Source organism: Lutra lutra, chromosome 9 (genome assembly GCF_902655055.1).
Source record: "Lutra lutra chromosome 9, mLutLut1.2, whole genome shotgun sequence".
Taxonomy (NCBI): Eukaryota; Metazoa; Chordata; class Mammalia; order Carnivora; family Mustelidae; genus Lutra; species Lutra lutra.
The window spans coordinates 45,883,922-45,902,454 of NC_062286.1; the positions used below are offsets into that span (position 1 = coordinate 45,883,922).

Below are 18,533 nucleotides of genomic sequence, written 5' to 3' on the forward strand. Positions count from 1 at the left end.
ATGATGTTTTAGAATTTTTAATATACAAGTCTTTGATATTTTAATGTTACAAAATGTTTGCACTTTCTTGAATGAAAGGCAAAATACTAACAACACAGGTTATTTTATCATTATAGTAAGATTAGAAATGAATCTGATCAAAGTTAACATCCTACCTGATAAAACTATTTTTCTTTTTTATTTAAGTTGGCTCAACTCTGGGCTGGAACTCACAACCATGAGATGAAGACCTGAACTGAGATTGAGGGCTGGATGCTCAACTGACTGAGCCACAAGGCTCTCCTACCTGCTAAAAATTTTCATGTCACATGTTTATAATTCTGATATGAAATAATTTAAATACTGAAAAGAGTATTTTTATACATTAACTTGTTTTAGTTAAGAACAATTCTGCAACTGTAAATTAAGATGAACAATAATATGTGATACACTTGGATTTAAGAAGTCAGTTATTCATAACAGCAATAGCAAACAAAATTCTTTCCAAAGGCAGCCAGGCATCAAGAAAGTTTCATCAGATAAATAGAGCTATCTCAAATTACTCAAGCCAACTAGAACAGAAAACAGCTGCATGCTGGTCACTGAAATCTTTATTCAAACTTATGAAATTAGTATTATTGTGACTCATTGTAATTCTTTAGGAAAAGACAGAACTATTATAAAGTTAACCACATTTCTAAAAATTAGATTTATTGATTCAGCATTAATAAAAATATCTTACAATTCTATGAATCAGACTTGCCACTTGCTACTAATCTCACACCCATATTCAATTAATATTCCAAAAAGAACAATCCCTGTTTTCAACAGCAAATTTACATGATCTATTTATAATATGTTAGTATAGATCATAGGATTTTAAGGTGATGGGTTCATTTATGATAAATCAATACTGATATGTATGCAGAAAGCCTAGACCAGATGAGTAATTGTAATTCAAGGCAATCTGCCTATTTTCTCAGTACACAGAATCAATGAAAGGTGTTCTTTCCAAATAACCATTTTTCATAATAAAGGAAAATCATAAAAATAAAACCAAAGTTAAGCTCCACCTGAAGTCTGAAACAGATCCAGTGCCAAAAATTAAATTCTGTTGAAGAATTGAAGACTTCTAATGCTTCTCAGTGATGCTAAACTCATGGCTGTCTTAATATTTACATATTTCTAAAAGACAATGCTGACTATGAAGAAGAGATGGTATGCAGCACAACAGCTTAAGCATGAAAATGATGAGAACATAATATTTAAAGTATCAGCCAAGGAATAAAGTCATTTAAATAAAATTTTGGAAGTTTACTACCATAAGCATTTTCATAAGCACATAATCACCATCATCAGAATGCTACTCATTCAACTCAGTCCAAGATCTAAAAAAGACATAGTTCATGCCTTTGAAGAGTCACATGCAAACAATACCATCATCAAATATTCATAAAGGCCTAGAAAAGTACCAAGTAAATATCTGGAAGTGAGCATATGAAATCCATGTATATACTGTGCTTACTCCAAAGAAAAGGGTTCATAGTTACACTCATATAACAATAATATATAAATATTACATATAAATACAACAATGTATTTGGGTTACTATGGAAGAGACTAGTATTGAGAATAATTTTTAAAGCAAAAAGTTGTGTTCAGATCACACTATAGTGTATTTCATATATGAAGAATGACTCATTCATACTAAATCTAAGTTATCAGGAAGAAATATCTAAAATTAGGGGTCCCTGGATGACTCAGTGAGTTAAGCATCAGACTTTTGATTTCAGCTCAGGTCATGATCTCAGGATAGTGGGATAGAGCCACCCATCTAACCACACATCAGGCTCCATGCAGGGAGACTGCTTGTGATTCTCTCTCCTACCCCAGCTCTCACTCTCTCTCTCTCTCTCAAAAAAATAAATAAAATCTTTAAAAAACACCTAAAATTAGAAGAAAACTAAAAGAAAAAAGGAGTATTATATGCTGCCATGTCCATGTGTGTGTGTGTATACATACGCCATAACCATAAACTTAGCTTAACATACAAAGAGGTTACACAAATTGGTAAGAAAAACATAAGAAGAACAAGGTTTCTCAATGAATAAAGTATTTCAACAAGGTAACACAAAAATGAAAAGGAATAGTTTCTATATCATTAATGATATAGATAATCACCTTTCAGAAAATGTGAAAGAAAAACAATCCTTTCCCCAACAGTATTAGAAACTACAAGAAGATGATAATAAATGTAACATAAGAAAGACTTTCTTCTATGAAGAAAACAATTTATGATATTGAAGGACATGAAAAAGACTTTAATAAATGAAACATACTATGAGAAAGACTATGAATGAGAAAGTTGTTACTTTCCCCTCAAATGCTCTGAAATGAAACACAATGCCAGTTAAAATCCCAAGTGCATTATTTATGAAATTAGACAACCTGGCTATCTCACTTGTCTGAAGACAAGGTCCAACAATAGATAGAGGAATTTGGAAAAAGAAAAATCATCATTTACTGGACATTACAACAAACCATAAGGTATAGTAGCTGTAACAGTATAACAACAACAGAATCTTTATATCCAGAGGACATAAATAAGTCCTATAAATTAAAATAAGATAAATAATTCACTAGAAACCCATGGGTAAAGACATGAACACAGTTATCACAGCAGAAGCAAAATGTTAGGCCATTAGGCTAAAAAAACAAATTCAAAAGTAATCAATCTCTCCAAAAATCAGAGAAACAAATTCACTTAACAAAGATATCATTATTAACTATTCATTGGTAAACTTTTCCAAGCTTAAAGTCATAGTGTATTGGCAAAAGTTTAAGGAAATATATACCTTCCCATTTGTGGGTAAAAATAAAGTAGTACTACCATTTTGAAGAGCAATTAGTCATGAACTAATAAAATCTAAAATGCACACACCTCAGGACTCAAAATTATAATTACCAACCTAGCTTTAAGAAAAAACACCCTAAAAAAAAAAAAGAAAGAAAGAAAGAAAGGAAAAAAAAAAAAAAAAAAAAAAAGAAAAAACACCCTAGTATATGTGGACAAGAAACCTGCATAAAGATGTTTGTTTGAAATAGCAAAATAACAGGAATAAACTAAATGTCCATGAAAACACAAGGATTAAATAAACCATGGTTAAACCATGATAGAAAATAATGTTATAGAGTATAGAATAATAAGCAACAGTTTAAAATATATATATAAATATATAATATATATGCGTAATATATAAATATATAATAGATACAAATATGTATGTAATATATAACATATGTAATATGTAATAATATTATATATATGTTTACACGTATATACTCGTTACCCACTATATAAGCTTTATATAAAAAATGAGGCACAGAACACCGTGTTACCATTTCAGTAAATACAAAAATATTTATCTTGTTACATAGACATTGACCAGCTATATCCTGAAGGCACTCTTCTGGGACCCCAAAGTCAATCCCCTGTCCATGACCCAAACCACATATGAAGGCAGAACAGCACAAAAATTTTATCTCTGTAGATAAGCAAAAACTAGACTTAAATTCCAATCAAAATAATGGTACAAAGGAATTAGTGTGGAAGAAGAGTTTTTATTAATCCAGGAAATGCTTAAACATGTTCAGTTAAAAAAATGGAACACATGGGGCACCTGGGTGGCTCAGTGGGTTAAGCTTCTGCCTTCAGCTCAGGTCATGATCTCAGGGTCCTGGGATCAAGCCCCGTATCGGGCTCCCTGCAGGGAGCTCGCTTCCTCCTCTCTCTCTGCCTACTTGTGATCTCTCTCTCTCTCTCTCTCTCTGTCAAATAAATAAAATAAATCTTAAAAAAAAAAAGGAACACAATTTTATACACATATGATCTCAGTTATGCCTTAAAGGGACCTCTACATGATAAACTCAAGATATACTCATGGTGGGGCTGAAATGGACTGCAATAATTTTTATTTTCAAGTTTCCTTTTCTGTTTATTTTCTAGCTGTTCCTCAACCAGCATGTACTACTGCAAGTGTAAAAGACAAAACATGTTGTTTTTGAAACAATGTATCTTCTGTTATTACATTCTTGAGATATCTATACAGATAATGCTAAAATGTTTCCCTACTCCCAGCCTCTCCCTTTCACCCCAGTCCCACTTCACAGCTGCTTACTGAGCAGTTATCGGCAACTCAGCTTCAGTTCTGGATGTGACTTCACCTCTCCCACTGCTGTGCTCATTGATCCCATCTTCCTGCTGGCTCAGCCCTGTCCCAGTTCCCAGACCAAGACAGGGCTGAATTAAAAAGTACTGATACAAGGTCATTCCCCTCCACCATCTCTCTCCCATCCATTACTAGAGCCACGTTTCTGATTCTGAGTCCACCTGGACTTCTGGCCCATGCCCCCATAGAGTCATTACCACATGGTACTACACACTCTATCATATTCTTTCTGGTATTAAACTGTTCAGGTACTTTTCAGCCCTGCCAGATTGTCAACTGGTAAGGTCAAGTACTCTATCATTCTTACATAGAGCCAGGGCTATGTCCCCCAAAACAATAAGAAAGTATTTGATGAACGGCTGCTATATTTGTTTAACCAGACATCTGCAGGATTTGTTTAAAGGTAAAGAGAGTTCAAAGACTCCATTCAAACAGCTAGAATTTATTAAGAAGCTACTGTGGGCCCAGGATTGTAATGGGAATATTAGAACAAAATGAAGGTATGGCTTCTATTCTTGACACAGTTAGAATCTAAAGTGGTTGACAACACCTTAAAAAAAAAAAAAGAAAGAAAGAAAGAAAGAAAGAAAGAAAGAAAGAATAATTACTGTTTTAGCTTCTGCCTTAACAAGCAAAACATGAAAATCTTCTTGCCTGAGGTCCTGATTTCACAGATGGGCAAACTGCAATCGAGTTTGCCTGCCTGGATTCCAGATTACTGCCAGCACTGACTTTCGCCTCCTGTCCCAACTCCACGGGCCCCAGTGTGCCTGGCACTGCTCGTCACTATTTGTATGCTTGCCCACTTTGGATTATTCCCCTGGATCTAGATTCTTTCTTCCTCCAGTTCATGCTGTACATCAGGATCTAAATTTCTTCCCCCCTTTTTCTCCTATGGTACCCTTTGGTCACACATCCCCACTGTAACAAACTGTGACTGCAATCCTAGATGTTCCTCTTCAACCTTTTTTCCATAAGACTGAGATCATCCTGGCAGACCTCTAAATCAAATTACAACTACACCGCTGCTTGCTTACCCAACACTGATTTTCCCCTTCCTTTTCCTTAACAGAACTGCCGTTCAGCTCATCTGTCCCTTTCATTTCCTATACACAACCCTGCACCTCAGGGAAAGCTGACCTCATCCCCAGCCAGGAGATTCTGATTAACCGAAACTCTCTGGCAGGCTCTTCCCTTTCCCCTTGCTGTTGAATGGACTGGGGATGGCCATGTGATCCAGCACTGGCCAGTGAGATCAAAGATTAAGGGAGGACTTTTGGCAAAGGTTTCATTTCTCTGGAAGAGACACTGCTTCTGATGGTGAGGTCTAGACACTGAGGAGGGTAGAGACAAGTGGAGAGAGGGAAAATCAAGCCTAGGTCTGACACCTTGCCCTTCCCATCCTTTGGATTTCTTACTACTTTTGAAAATCTTTTTGAATATATTCCCTTTCTTCTGCTGCTGCTGGTTGCTTAGAGCAAACAGCCCATCTTCAAAGAATATATATACCAGCAATTTTAAAGAGTAACTTTAAAATGGGAATTTGATGGTTATTTTGGTTGTTTTTAGTCTGAAGCTATTATGAGTAAAGCTGCCATTAATTTTCACATAAAAGTCTTTCTGCATATGTTTTCATTTCACCTGGGAATGGAATTCCGGGACTGTATGGTAAGAGTATTTTTAACATTAAGAGAAACTGCCAAACTCTTTCCCCAAGTGTTGCATTCCCACCAGCAACGTCTGAGAACTTCAGCTGCTTCACACCCTCTCCAAAACTTGATATTGTCAGTCTTTTTAAATTTAGCCAGTCTAGTGTTTTTACAGTGGTATCATATTGTGTTTCTTAAGTTTTATTACTTGGGCAAATAAGGGAGTGAAACACCTTTTCACGTCCTCATTGGCCACTGTATATTTTCTTTAGTGAAATGTATCTTCAAGTATTTTGTCCATCTTTTAGTTAGATTATTTGTTTTCTTATGGAGATGCAAGAATCCTATCTACAGTAAGACAATTAGTCCTTTGTCCAATATATAGAGATAGAAATAGAGATACATAGATCTAGCAAATCTTGTGTTCTTAAAGAGAAGCTTTTTAAAAAAATTTTGATAAAGTCTAGTTTATCTTTTTTTTTTCCAGTTAGTGCTTTTTGAGTCCTACCTAAGATATCACTGCCTAACCCCAAATCACAAAGACTTTCTCCTACATTTTCTTCTTAAAGTTTATATAATCAAAGCCATAGACAAATATCAAAAGCATTATGCTCAATGAGAGAAAACAAAAATGAGTACATATTCCATGATTCAATCCATAGCCATTTCTAGACCAGGAAAAGCTAATCAACAGGGAAATAAAGCAGATCAAGCAGAAGGGAACTTTTTAGCGCAATGGAAATAGTCTAGATCTTGATCACAGTGGTGGTTACATAGGTATATTTGTCAACACACAACAGTACTTAAATGGATCCATTTTGAAAAAGAATGGACTCCAGAAATAAACCCATACTTATATGGTCAATTAATATTCCACAAAGGAAGCAAAAATATAAAATGGGGGAAAAGACAGTCTTTTCAATAAATGAATAACCACATGCAAAAAAAGAAACTCAACAATTTTTGTATACCTATACAGATATAAACTCAAAATGGATTAAAGACTTAGTTGTAAACCAGAAACCATAAAACTCCTAGAAGAAAACATAGGCAATAAGCTCTCAGATGTTGGTCTGAGCATTATGTTTAAATCTATCTCCTTCAAGGAGGGCAACAAAAACAAAAGTCAACAGGACATCATCAAACTAAGAAGCTTTTGCAAAGCACAGAAAACCATCAAAAAAAAAAAAAAAAAGAAAGACAGGGTACTCAGAAGATATTTACAAATGATATAACCAATAAGGTGTTAATATCCAAAATATGTAAGAAACACACAATTCGGTATGAAACAAACAAACAATCCAATTAAAAAATGGGCAGAGGACCTAAATAGACATTTCTTCTCCAAAGAAGAAATACAGATGGTCAATAGACATGTGAAAAGATGTGTCTTTTCACTAAGATCACTAACCATAAGGGAAATGCAAATCAAAACCACAATGAGATATTACCTCACACCTGTCAGAATGACTGTTGTCAAAAAGATAAACAATAACAAGTGTTGGCAAGAATGTGGAAGAAAGACAACTCGGGTGCTGTTCTTGGGAATGTAAAATGGCACAAGCTGCTATAGAAACAGCATAGGGGTTCCTCAAAATATTAAAAGTAGAACTACCAGGTGATCCAGCAATTACACTTCTGGTATTTATTCAAAGAAAGTGAAAACACCGATCTGAAAAGATACATGGACCCCTAGGTTCACTGGAACATTATTTACAGTAGTGAAGATACAGAAGCAACTTAAGTGTCCATCAAGACATGAATGGATAAAGATGGTGTGGCACATGCACACGCGCACACAAACACACACACATGCACGCATACACATACACAGAGGAATATTACCCAGTCATAAAAAGAGTGAAGTTTTGCCACTTGTGACAACACGGATGGACCTAGAGGGAATTTTATCAGGTGAAATAAATCAGACAGAGGAAGACACATACCATATGGTTCCACTTATATGTGGGATATAAAAAATAAGTAAATAAACAAAACAAAACAGAAACAGACTCATAAATATGGAGAACAATCTGGTGGTTGCCAAAGGTGAGGGGATGGGCAAAATAGGGAAATGGGATTAAAAGGTACTAATGTACAGTTATAAAACAAATAAAACAGAGGTCAACAATGTAAAAAAAAGTAGGGAATATACATAGTAACTTTGCTTGGTGACAGAGAGTAGCTAGATTTGACAGGGTAAGACATCACTTTGTAATGTACACAAATGTTGAAGCACTATACTATCCACCTGAAACTAATATTATATGCCAGCTACACATTAATAACAGAAAAAATGGATACACTCTATTATATATAAAACATACCTCAATAAATTTGATCTTAAAAACTATAATGGGAGTTTGGTAGAAATACTGGCAACCACTCGACCTATGGGACAGGATTTAGGGGATAAGCAAGACTTTGCTGTGCCTGAGGCACAAATACTAACCTTGGAGCATACATAATTTCCTAAATAAATATCACCTTATTCTAAATTCATTAATGCCATAGAGTCTTTCAAAGACAGTGATATTACTCAAACAAGTCAGACTAGTCCATAAACGTAGGTAACTTCGGTCCAGGAAGGATTTTTATTTTTTTATTTTTATTTTTTAAAAGATTTTATTTATTTATTTGACAGAGATCACAAGTAGGCAGAGAGGCAGGCAGAGAGAGAGAGAAGGAAGCAGGCTTCCTGCTGAGCAGAGAGCCCGATGCGGGACTGGATCCCAGGACCCCAAGATCATGACCCGAGCCAAAGGCAGAGGCTTAACCCACTGAGCCACCTAGGCACCCCAGGAAGGATTTTTAAAAAGGGCACCTGGGTGGTATGGTTGGTTAGGCATCTGACACTTGATTTTGGCTCAGGTCAGGGTCAGGTCGAGCCTTCTGTGGGGGCTTTTTACTTAGCGTAGAATCTGCTTGAGATTCTCTGTCCCTCTCCTTTTGCCCCTCCTGCTCATGCTCCCCCACTCTCTCTCTAAAATAAATCAATCAATCTTTAAAAAAATAAAAAGGAGAGAGAGGAAAGGATGGGAAGGTAAGAAAGGGAAATGTGCCATAGTTCTCTCTTGGCCCAGAGACTCCGTAAAGCTAAATTTTCAATTTTCTCAGGAAAGGGAAAGTATATGCCACTGAAGATGAAAGTTTTTCTCCTGTAGCAGCAGTTTATGATTCAAAAGAAAAAAAAATGGGACACAGTGAGAAATAAATCATTATGCCTTGAAATTTTAAGGGAAACTCACAAGTAGTATTATAGAATTTTATAGCTAGAAAACACTCTATGTATCATATAACCCAAGCCACTTAAAATACAGATTAAATAAATAAGCCTTGGAGAGTGTGAGGCTTGTTTAGTCATATTGACTACTTAGTTAGTTGAAAATCTCAAGGAAGAACTGAGGTGTCCCGATTCCAGATTCAGTGCTTTCATAAAATTACAATCTCTGGCCCAATGCTCTGCACTGAGCAGATATTTAGAAAAACGAAAAACAAACAAAAAACCTGTTGAATAAATTCATGCTAGGTAATAAGATAAAAAATACAAAGAAAGCATAAGTGAATATAGAGATAATTTAGATGCAAACATTATCCCCAACAAGTTCTGTTTATACTTCTTTATGCTGTTTCTGCATGTTATGGGTGGGGGGGGTGATAGTGGAGGGAGAGGGTGGGCGGGAAAGCATATTTTATGGACTTACTCTGGTAGGTATCAAGGCCTAAAGAAAGAAAATGAAGACAAGTGGTAAACTCTCAAGAATTAGGGGATCCCCTTTCCCAGAAATAACTGAAGACAATTAGCTCTTTCTGAGATAGCTAAAGCATTTCTACATTTTTACTGAAAGATGTATTTATGATATTTAACTTTCAGGTCTTTGAATTTAAGATAAACTTGTGAAAATGGATTTGCACCAAACCTTCGTCTATTCACGATTAAAATCAGATGAGACGGGGCACCTGGGTGGCTCAGTGGGTTAAAGCCTCTGCCTTCAGCTCAGGTCATGATCCCCAGGGTTCTGGGATGAGCCCCGCATCAGGCTCTCTGCTTGGCAGGGAGTGTGCTTCCCCTCCTCTCTCTCCCTGTCTCTCTGCCTACTTGTGATCTTTGTCTGTCAAATAAATAAAATATTTTAAAACAAAAAATCAGATGAGACTATCAGATCCTTTAGTCATTCATGGAGTCACTGTGGTTTCTGGTTATGATGTGGGAGAAATGACATCAGAATTCATGACTGGCTGTGAAACTTCAAGGTGCTATACAAAAAGATCTTGGATTTACTGCAGATATGTAACGAAAAACAGAAGCCCAGTTTAGACAGTAACATATCGGAAGTGTTCTATTAATTTTCTGTTATGATTCTATAGTCTTAGGACCTTGTACAATTATTTATTTTTACCTCAATCCTGGTGGCATGTCCATTATTTTAAGGTGGGAATGTTGAAGCAAGGTGCGTTATTATTTGATCTGGGTCCTGATGTGGACCTAGCTCCCACAGGTATGTGTGGTTCCCCCACAAAAGGTAACTAAACAAAATAGCAAGGTATTGAAAAAGAGCAAAACAATGGAAAACCAACATCTCATTTTACATATATGTTTTTTATCTATGATCTAGTTTTAAAGAATGTTAACTGAAATATATATATATGTGTGTATACCTCTAAACAAATAAAACATGGATTTAATTAGAACGACAGAAAAAAAATACAGAAAACCCCTAAATGAACAAAAACTATTAATTTTTCAGCTAACAGATGAAACAAAATTAATTCATTTTATTTCATCTTTATTCCACTCTTCGATTTGGTCACCGCCTTAACTCACAGGGAAAGACAATCACTTATTTCACTCCTGTTAACGCACACTGTCTTCACAACTGAAAAATAATAGTCTAAGAGTTGTACATGCAGATACAGCCTTGAAGGGGTGCCTGGGTGGCTCAGTGGGTTGGGCCTCTGTCTTCAGTTTAGATCATGATGTCTCAGGGTCCTGGTATAGAGCCCCGCATGGGGCTCTGTGCTCAGTGGGGAGCCTACTCCCCCCCAACCCCGCCTTCCTCTCTGCCTACTTGTGATTTCTCTGTCAAATAAATAAATAAAATCTTTTTAAAAAATTATACAGCCTTGAAATATAAATGAACAAAAGCCCTATAAAATTAAGCCTTATGAAATCAGACTATCACTTTGTGCTTTTTAATAATTATTTAATAATTTTACAGATAATAATCCCAAAGAGTTACAGAATGCATATTTGTGGTTGAGTTAGAATTCATCTCCAAGGTAAAAATTCACTTATGAGGAAAATAAAAATGTCTAAAAGTAAAGTCTGTCAAATATCAGTGGTGCTTTATTATGGAACTGACTAGAAGTAATACATTTGAAAATGTTTTATTTAGGTCTGCTGAATCTTTAAAACATCAAAATATTGGAAAAAGAACCTTAAAATGGAAAATAAAAATGCTACACCTTCTGGTCTATTAAACTGCTAGCTTTTGGAAATACATTTATGTTTATAACTATATATCATAAAATAATATTCATGAGAACATTTTCTGTATTATTAAAACTATGAAAAAATAAATATAAGAAGAGCATTTTACCATTTTGATAAAGCAATCAAATTGTGTCACTCTATTAAAAACAGATTAAACATGAGCACTATAAATACTAACCCTTTTAAATTGCAGGTAAAATATTCTGAAAATCTTTTCTGACAAAAATAACACAATTCCTATCACTTATGCTGTTGGATAATTGTTTCACGAATATATATTTCAAAATAGTTCATGAACACCAACCAAAGCTAAAAGTGTACCAACAGACATATCCAGAAAGCCACTGGCACCACATCCCATGTAGATATTTAACTTGCTTGGTGCACATTCCCAAACAGACCCTCTGCTGTCATCACAGCTTTGTCTCCCAGGAAAACACTTGAAATAGCATAATTCATACAGAACCATTAACAATCTTGAACACCAAAAAAAAGGGGGGAGGGATTGCTGTTATTAGGAAAAGTCAACGATGCAATAAAAATGAAGTTCCTAGAGATACAATTACCTTAAAATTACGGACTTCATATGTCTCAAAGTAAAATAATCCTGGAAATTATTCTCCAGGACACAGTCCTGTATTATTCTGGGGTTAGGACAAAACAAGAGAGAGATGTGATAATCACAATATTGAGCCTTTGTTATTCAGAAAGGTCAAGTTCACCCTCTGCTTTGAAATTTAGAGAAAAGAGATTAAAAACAAAAAAATAGTCTGCGTTCTTTCTGTGACTTGGACCTTGGATTCTGTGCCTTGGGATCCAGCTTTGGGTGAGAACTAATACAAATCCCCTGGGTGGCTGAATATTCTATTATAAATAGATCCTATACTACAACAAGTTGTCCACATCTTAAGGGATAGTGTAATTATACTGACTATATATGTTTAATACCTTTTAATACCCTCACCTATATGCCAAATAGTCCAGTAAAGTCTTTCCAAACACACCTTGCTGTTTCTTCTCTTTCTGCTTTTTTCCCAGCTATGGTGCCCACATTGCATGAAGTCCTTCTCAGGAATATCTGTCCAACCTCCAGAGCTACTCCTGAATATAATCTTTCCCCGGCCACATAAACATCTGTCTTGTTTGGAATTCCTCTAACACTTACTTGCTCTTCACTTGTTTCTAGTACATAATCATATGTTGTCTTGGATTGTTTTAAAATCATTTCTCCAAATTACAATAATGTTTACCCAATACATGCATTGTTTGTACCAAGTACTGTGCTTAACAAATTTAACCCTTACAGCAATCCCATGTATCAGAGTCTACCAAAATTTGCATTTTGTAGATGAAGAAGAAGAATTAAGTAGTAAGTAAGGGTACAACACTCTCTACTAATTAAGTAAAGCATGCACTCACATCTAAAGCTCTCCCAAGGTCTTATTTGACATTGTGAAATATGACCTCATGCAAATGCCTGTCCTCCTCAACTAGACTATAAACTAAGGTCAAAGAGAGTGGTGTCTTTTACTTCCTTCTAATATCTTCTGCCAGAGCATAGGGTGGGCAGGGTTTAAGAGCTTTGAGTGAGGAAGGCACAGAGAATGTATCCAGAATATTTCCTACAGCGTCCACTAAATGTTCTGTTGGGTCTTTATCTGTACCACACATTCTTAAAGGTCCAGTCAACTAAAGGCAGAAGCTTCTGGAACTGAAATTCCTCAAAGGAAGTAGGTTTTTATCTGTAAACTGGATTATGGTCAGAGTAGCAGGCTGCTTTTTGAAGATACTAGTTCCTCTTCTATTTTATATTTTATTAATTGTACTCATCTTTCTAAAATCTTACTGTAAACAATGTCATTTTAGCTTCTATGCTTTAATGAATATGCATATTTTGTTTTCAGTGAGTGGACAAATGTTTACAAAGGAGACAAATAAAAGCTACCTTTCTTTCCATAGTAAGCACATTATTAAACACTGAGGTATACACCCACATTACTCTGTGTAGCAAAACTGCAATAAAGAAAGAGCAGGGCTGACCGAGGGGCTGCCTCTTCCACACACTCGCAACTATGAAGCCCCACCAAGAAAGAGCAGTAGAGATGCTGGAGGGGGAAAAATCATCTGAGAGTAAATTAGAATAAAATGAACTGATTTTTTTCAGATACAATTACTACCAAAGTCTTTCACTAGCTTCATGGCATTCCAGGAAAAGGAACAACAACAATACAAGAACACTCCCATCTACAATTGTGTTCACTTTTAAGGAATGTAACCACTCAAATACAGACCGGCTTGACTGCAATTCTGCATCAGGATGTTGCTAACACTGATAATTCAACCAATCTTCTGCCACATGTCTTAAGAGTCAGCCAAGCCATTAATGGAATTGCATTCCTACCAAGGGGAGTTTAGGTAGGGGGTAGGTCCATCACTCCTAATAACACCTACTTCCCCAAAACTGATTCAGATGATTTGACTGTGTCAGCTCTTCATCAAATCAGCACTCATACACTTTGCAGGGTAATTGTCTTCATCTCAACTCCTACTTTATATTCCCGTAAAATGCAAAAATGCATATTGCACTAATGACATATAATAATTTAAATGAAAAGAAAGAAATCAATAATTTGCTCCACAGCACAGCATCTTACTATTAGCTTCACTGGATCCACCATTAATTTCAGTTCCTCCCCACACACTCATTAAACATAAAATATAGCTATTCTATGGATATCAAGGTTTTGGGTTTTGTTGTCTTTTTTTTTAAGAATATAGATATGGCAAAATACAAGCATTTTATAAATACTTTTTATATTTCTAAATACTCCATTTCTGATTTATACTTATATTGTTCATTGGAGCTTTCTAAAATGATGAATACACTAAACATTCTGAGCCATGGTTGTCCCACCACTTACAAATAAACTTTTCAGCAGCAATGCTTGCAAAAAGGAAGACTGAAAAATTACTGTTAATATATATAATGGAAGGGGTTAGAGTGCAAGCTAAAGAAAGTAAAGTGAAATACATCATTTGGTGAAACTAAGTGGTACAAAACCAACTGAAATTTTAAATTGTTAATAATGGTCCCGGAGCTAATTCAACTTTTCCATTGGTTTGTGGTTTACAAACAGAATTACACAGTATGCTTCTCTTCGAAGATCTTTACAATTCCTGTAAGGTGGATGAGAAGGGCTAACATTATCTGTTAAAGTCTATAATGTGACTAATGTTATTAAAATGGTATATGTATAAGCCTGTGAAGTATAACCTCATTACTCTAAAAACTATCTATCCATTGTCCTCCTTTAGAAGTTAACCCATAATGAACAAAAGTGTATCTCTGCCATCCTTCTTCTCCCCGTTTTCCCAGATCAATCTACCTTAGCGTTTTGTATGCTGACCAAAACATTCCATAAATAATGCTATGCTGCACACGCATTAAAGTTTAGAGAGTTTCTGCCTTTGAAGAAGATAGTGACAGGACTAAGGACACACGGGTTCAATTCCAAGACAAATATTAGGCGGGTGGTTTGAAAATATCAATCAAAAGAGGCCTAGGGGAAAAGAATACAAGCGTCCACTGCCACCACCCTTCTTTTCCCCTCCCCTCTTCCTCTCTTGTTCTCTTCCTCTCTTCTCTTCTTTCCTTGTGGTTTCTCACAGAGACTATCAAAGCAGGAAAGCTGCTAATTTAAAATTAGTGAGACACACGCTGGGAATATGTAATCCCAGGAGGAAAAAAAGAAACTGCTAAAGGGGGATGTGGGGGGTTGTTGGCAACATGTTTAAGTGACAATCCTCCCCACCCCCACCCTAATACTGCACAAATCCACAGATTCTTCTTCGACCCTCTTCTCCTTCCATGTCCCAGCACTCTATCCAACTTGACCCTTATTTCAAATAATTTAGGGACCTGCAGGGCATCCGCGGTGCAAGAGTGTCTCTCTCTGTATATGTGCCCAATTTTCTGGAAGCCCCTGAATCCGGACAGTAGTACCACGCAAGGGATCTCCCACCGGGGAAGGGGTGAAGAAAGGGGGGGAAAGAGGAAAGGATGCAGAGCTGCGCTCTAGGGCGAGTGGCTGAAAGGAAGAGAGGGAAGAAAGAAAGGGTGGGAAGGAAGTGGGGCTGGGAGAGAGGAAGAAAGGGATGAAAGAAAGGCTGGAAGACAGAAAGGAGGGGAGAGGAGAGAGGGATGTTGGGAAGGATGGGGGCGGGAGGGTTGGGGAGCGAGGAGGGAGGGGAGGGAGGGGAGGATGGAGAGGATGGGAGGGAGGAAGGGAGGGAGGGAGGCAGGCAAGGATGGAGGATGCTCTGCCCAGGACTCACCTCTGTGGGTCGGTGGGAGTTTCTCGCCTCCTCCTCTTTCTTGCCGGTTCCCAACAGCTGGAGGGTTAATCACTGAAGGGACTGGAGAGGCGGCGGCGGGGACGAGGGCAGCAGCTGCTGCAGCAGCCTCTGGCCGAGGTGCGGTGCCTCCTGCTCCGCCCGCCAGCCCGGGTCTCCGCCTTACTCAGGGCTGGAAGCGAAGCCGCTCCCCCCTCCCCCCGCCCGCCCGGCGTCCTGCCCAAGCGCGAGCGGCAGCGGCCCGGATCGCCGCTAGGGGAGGTGGCCAGTGCGCAGGCGCGGCCGCTAGCTCGCTTGCGCGTCCCCGTGGTCCCCGCTGTTCAGCTGGGCTGGGGGAGGTCGGGTGGGGGGTGGCGGGGGGACCCGGGCGCGCGCGGCTTAGGGAGCGCCGAGCGGGAGGGGCAGGGGCGGAGCTGGGGAGGCGAGGCTAGCTCCGCGCCGCAGGTGGGGGGAGGGGATGGCGGCGAAGGAGCACCGCCGAAGGGCGCAGGTGCCGTGTCCATGACAACCGCGTTACTCTCAGGGCAGGGACCCAGAGCTGAGTGGCCGGAAGCCGCGAGGACGGGTTTCTGAGACACTGTGCGGGAGAGGTCCTGGGGCGGAGGGTAGGGGGGAAGGGGACGGGGGTTGCCGAGTAGGAAGAAAGGGTGAGCCCGAGAGGGCACAGACACGTGGCAGGAGGAGGGCTGGGCCTAAGTGCAGGAAGGTGGAGTCTGGTATGGGAGGTAGGTTTGTTGGGACCTGGCTACTAGGGGGAGGAGGACTGGACTTCAAAATAGGATCTGGAAGAGGATGGAAGAGTTAAAACAAATGCAACATTTGCTCATTTCACGAGCCTTTGTTGAGTGCTGTGTATGTGGAAGGCATTCTAATTCTTTCATTGACGCAAAGAATATTACGAAGCCGCCAATTTGCACTAGCCACTCTACTTAAGCATTTCCAGATATCAAAAATGTTTAATATCCGGTGTTTGTCCTCGCGGAGGTTTTACTTTGGTTGGGGAATTTACATAGAGATTGTAGGGAGTTTATGCTCTGTTCATCACCATCAACTGGGGCTGGAATGTAACTGTTACAGAAATGCTAGAAATGAAGAAGGTACAAGCTACTAAGTTACAGTTATCTTTGTTCTGCTACAATACCAAGTGACTTTTTTTTTTTTTAATCAAGAGAGAATAAAGAAAAAAAATCTATGTCAGTTTGGTGAGACACAAGTGATGCTGCATTCACAACATCCTACTGGTCTGGTCTGTTCGCCCACAAGCATCAATGTTTGTTCGTGCCAACACTTGTATGGCCTTATATCACTTGGTACACGCATGTTTTTACACTCCTTCTTCATTGTCTATGTCAGCTACGTTACATCCCCTTCTCTCCAAGCTGGCATCTGCGATTGTTTGAAAATGTTATCAAAGCCAAGTGTCTTATTCTCTCCAGGCAATGGCTTGAGAGCTCTATCTCTAACCATTCCTTTATATTTTTCTCCAAATTCTTCTTGCCTTACATTTTCCTTGTCACCACCACTTCACCACTTTAAAAAAATTCCTGAAAGTGCACAGAAATCAACAGTGTAAATAAACTTAAGAAAAACCTCCTTAGCCTACGACAAAGTTTCAGTACCACGGACAGTGACACCGCAGGTTCCTCTCACCAAGCTTCTTCCTTAGGCTCAGCTTATAGAAACAGTAAAGAGACATTACAGAAGATACAGGATGGGCTTCAAGAAGCAAATGCTGAACACCAAATTATCTGTGCCAAAAGATATGAGCAGATTGGAAAAAGGAAAGAGCACACCATGGACTGGAGTATGTAGGAAGGAAGCAGGCCCTTCAGCTAGACTTGAAGAAAGAGTAGGTAACATTTAGAGAGACATCACAGGGCCCTAAAATGGTAAGAGAAGGATAAGTTACCCAGGGAGGTGTTCAAATAAAAATAGGGATACTTCATAGCACTACTGCACCATATCTTCCTGAAGACAGAGTATACTTTGATTTTAATTGGTCTAAGAATATGGAAAGGGTAAAGTAGTCCCAGTTAAGTAAGGTAGAATACTATCTCAAGGACTGACATTTCTTTGTTATTACTGTGATTTTTCATTCTCATCAGGCTGGACGGGATAAATTTAAAAATACAAGCCAAAGAATTATCAGACAAGTTCATCTCTTTAACATTGAGTGGACTCATGTATAGGTTTGTGAGTTGTTTTAAATTAGGCTTAAATCTGTAAGTCTGGGGGCACCTGGGTGGCTCAGTGGGTTGAGCTGCTGCCTTTGGCTCAGGTCATGATCTCAGGGTCCTGGGATCGAGTCCCGCATCGGGCTCTCTGCTCAGCGAGAAGCCTGCTTCCCTCTCTCTCTCTCTGACTGCCTCTCCATCTACTTGTGATCTCTCTCTGTCAAATAAATAAATAAAATCTTTAAAAAAAATCTGTAAGTCTGTTTCAACTGACAGGAGACGGGGTGGGAGGAAGGGAGAAACAATGTAAACTCAGTGTTGTCAAATGAGATTTTCTTCAGTTTTGTTTTGTAGTGACTTTCAAAACTATTAGATATTACTGAGAAACCTTTAAAAGTCATTTGTAAAATATTTATAAAGTTTTATCCATGCAATAACTTTAGACTTACCACAAAATAATAGCCTAAAAGCCATCCCTTATTTCTCAGACCCTTGACCTCCCTCACTCTTCCTTCTAAATGCACCAACCTATTGTCTGTCAATCAGATAGTGATAAGAAATTATCCAGGAAATGTATTTAAGCCCCCAGCAGGCAAATGACATCTGAGATTTTTGTTCCCTGCCTCCAAAGAATTTACTAACTCTTTCATGTTTT

The 18,533-nt window shown here is 38.1% G+C and overlaps 1 protein-coding gene across 5 annotated transcripts in view; it reads right to left on the minus strand.

The window, feature by feature from the left end:
• CTNNA2 (catenin alpha 2) overlaps positions 1–16,067 on the minus strand; it is a 1,136,606-nt gene extending 1,120,539 nt beyond the window's left edge. For 2 of the 5 annotated variants that reach the window (XR_007130146.1, XM_047745915.1), the window contains exon 1: positions 15,687–16,067. The gene's annotated coding sequence lies outside the window, so the exon portion shown is untranslated. The remainder of the gene's footprint in view (positions 1–15,686) is intronic. The other 3 variants (XM_047745913.1, XM_047745910.1, XM_047745914.1) reach the window with 3 other exon arrangements.
• Between the last annotated feature and the right edge of the window lie 2,466 nt (positions 16,068–18,533).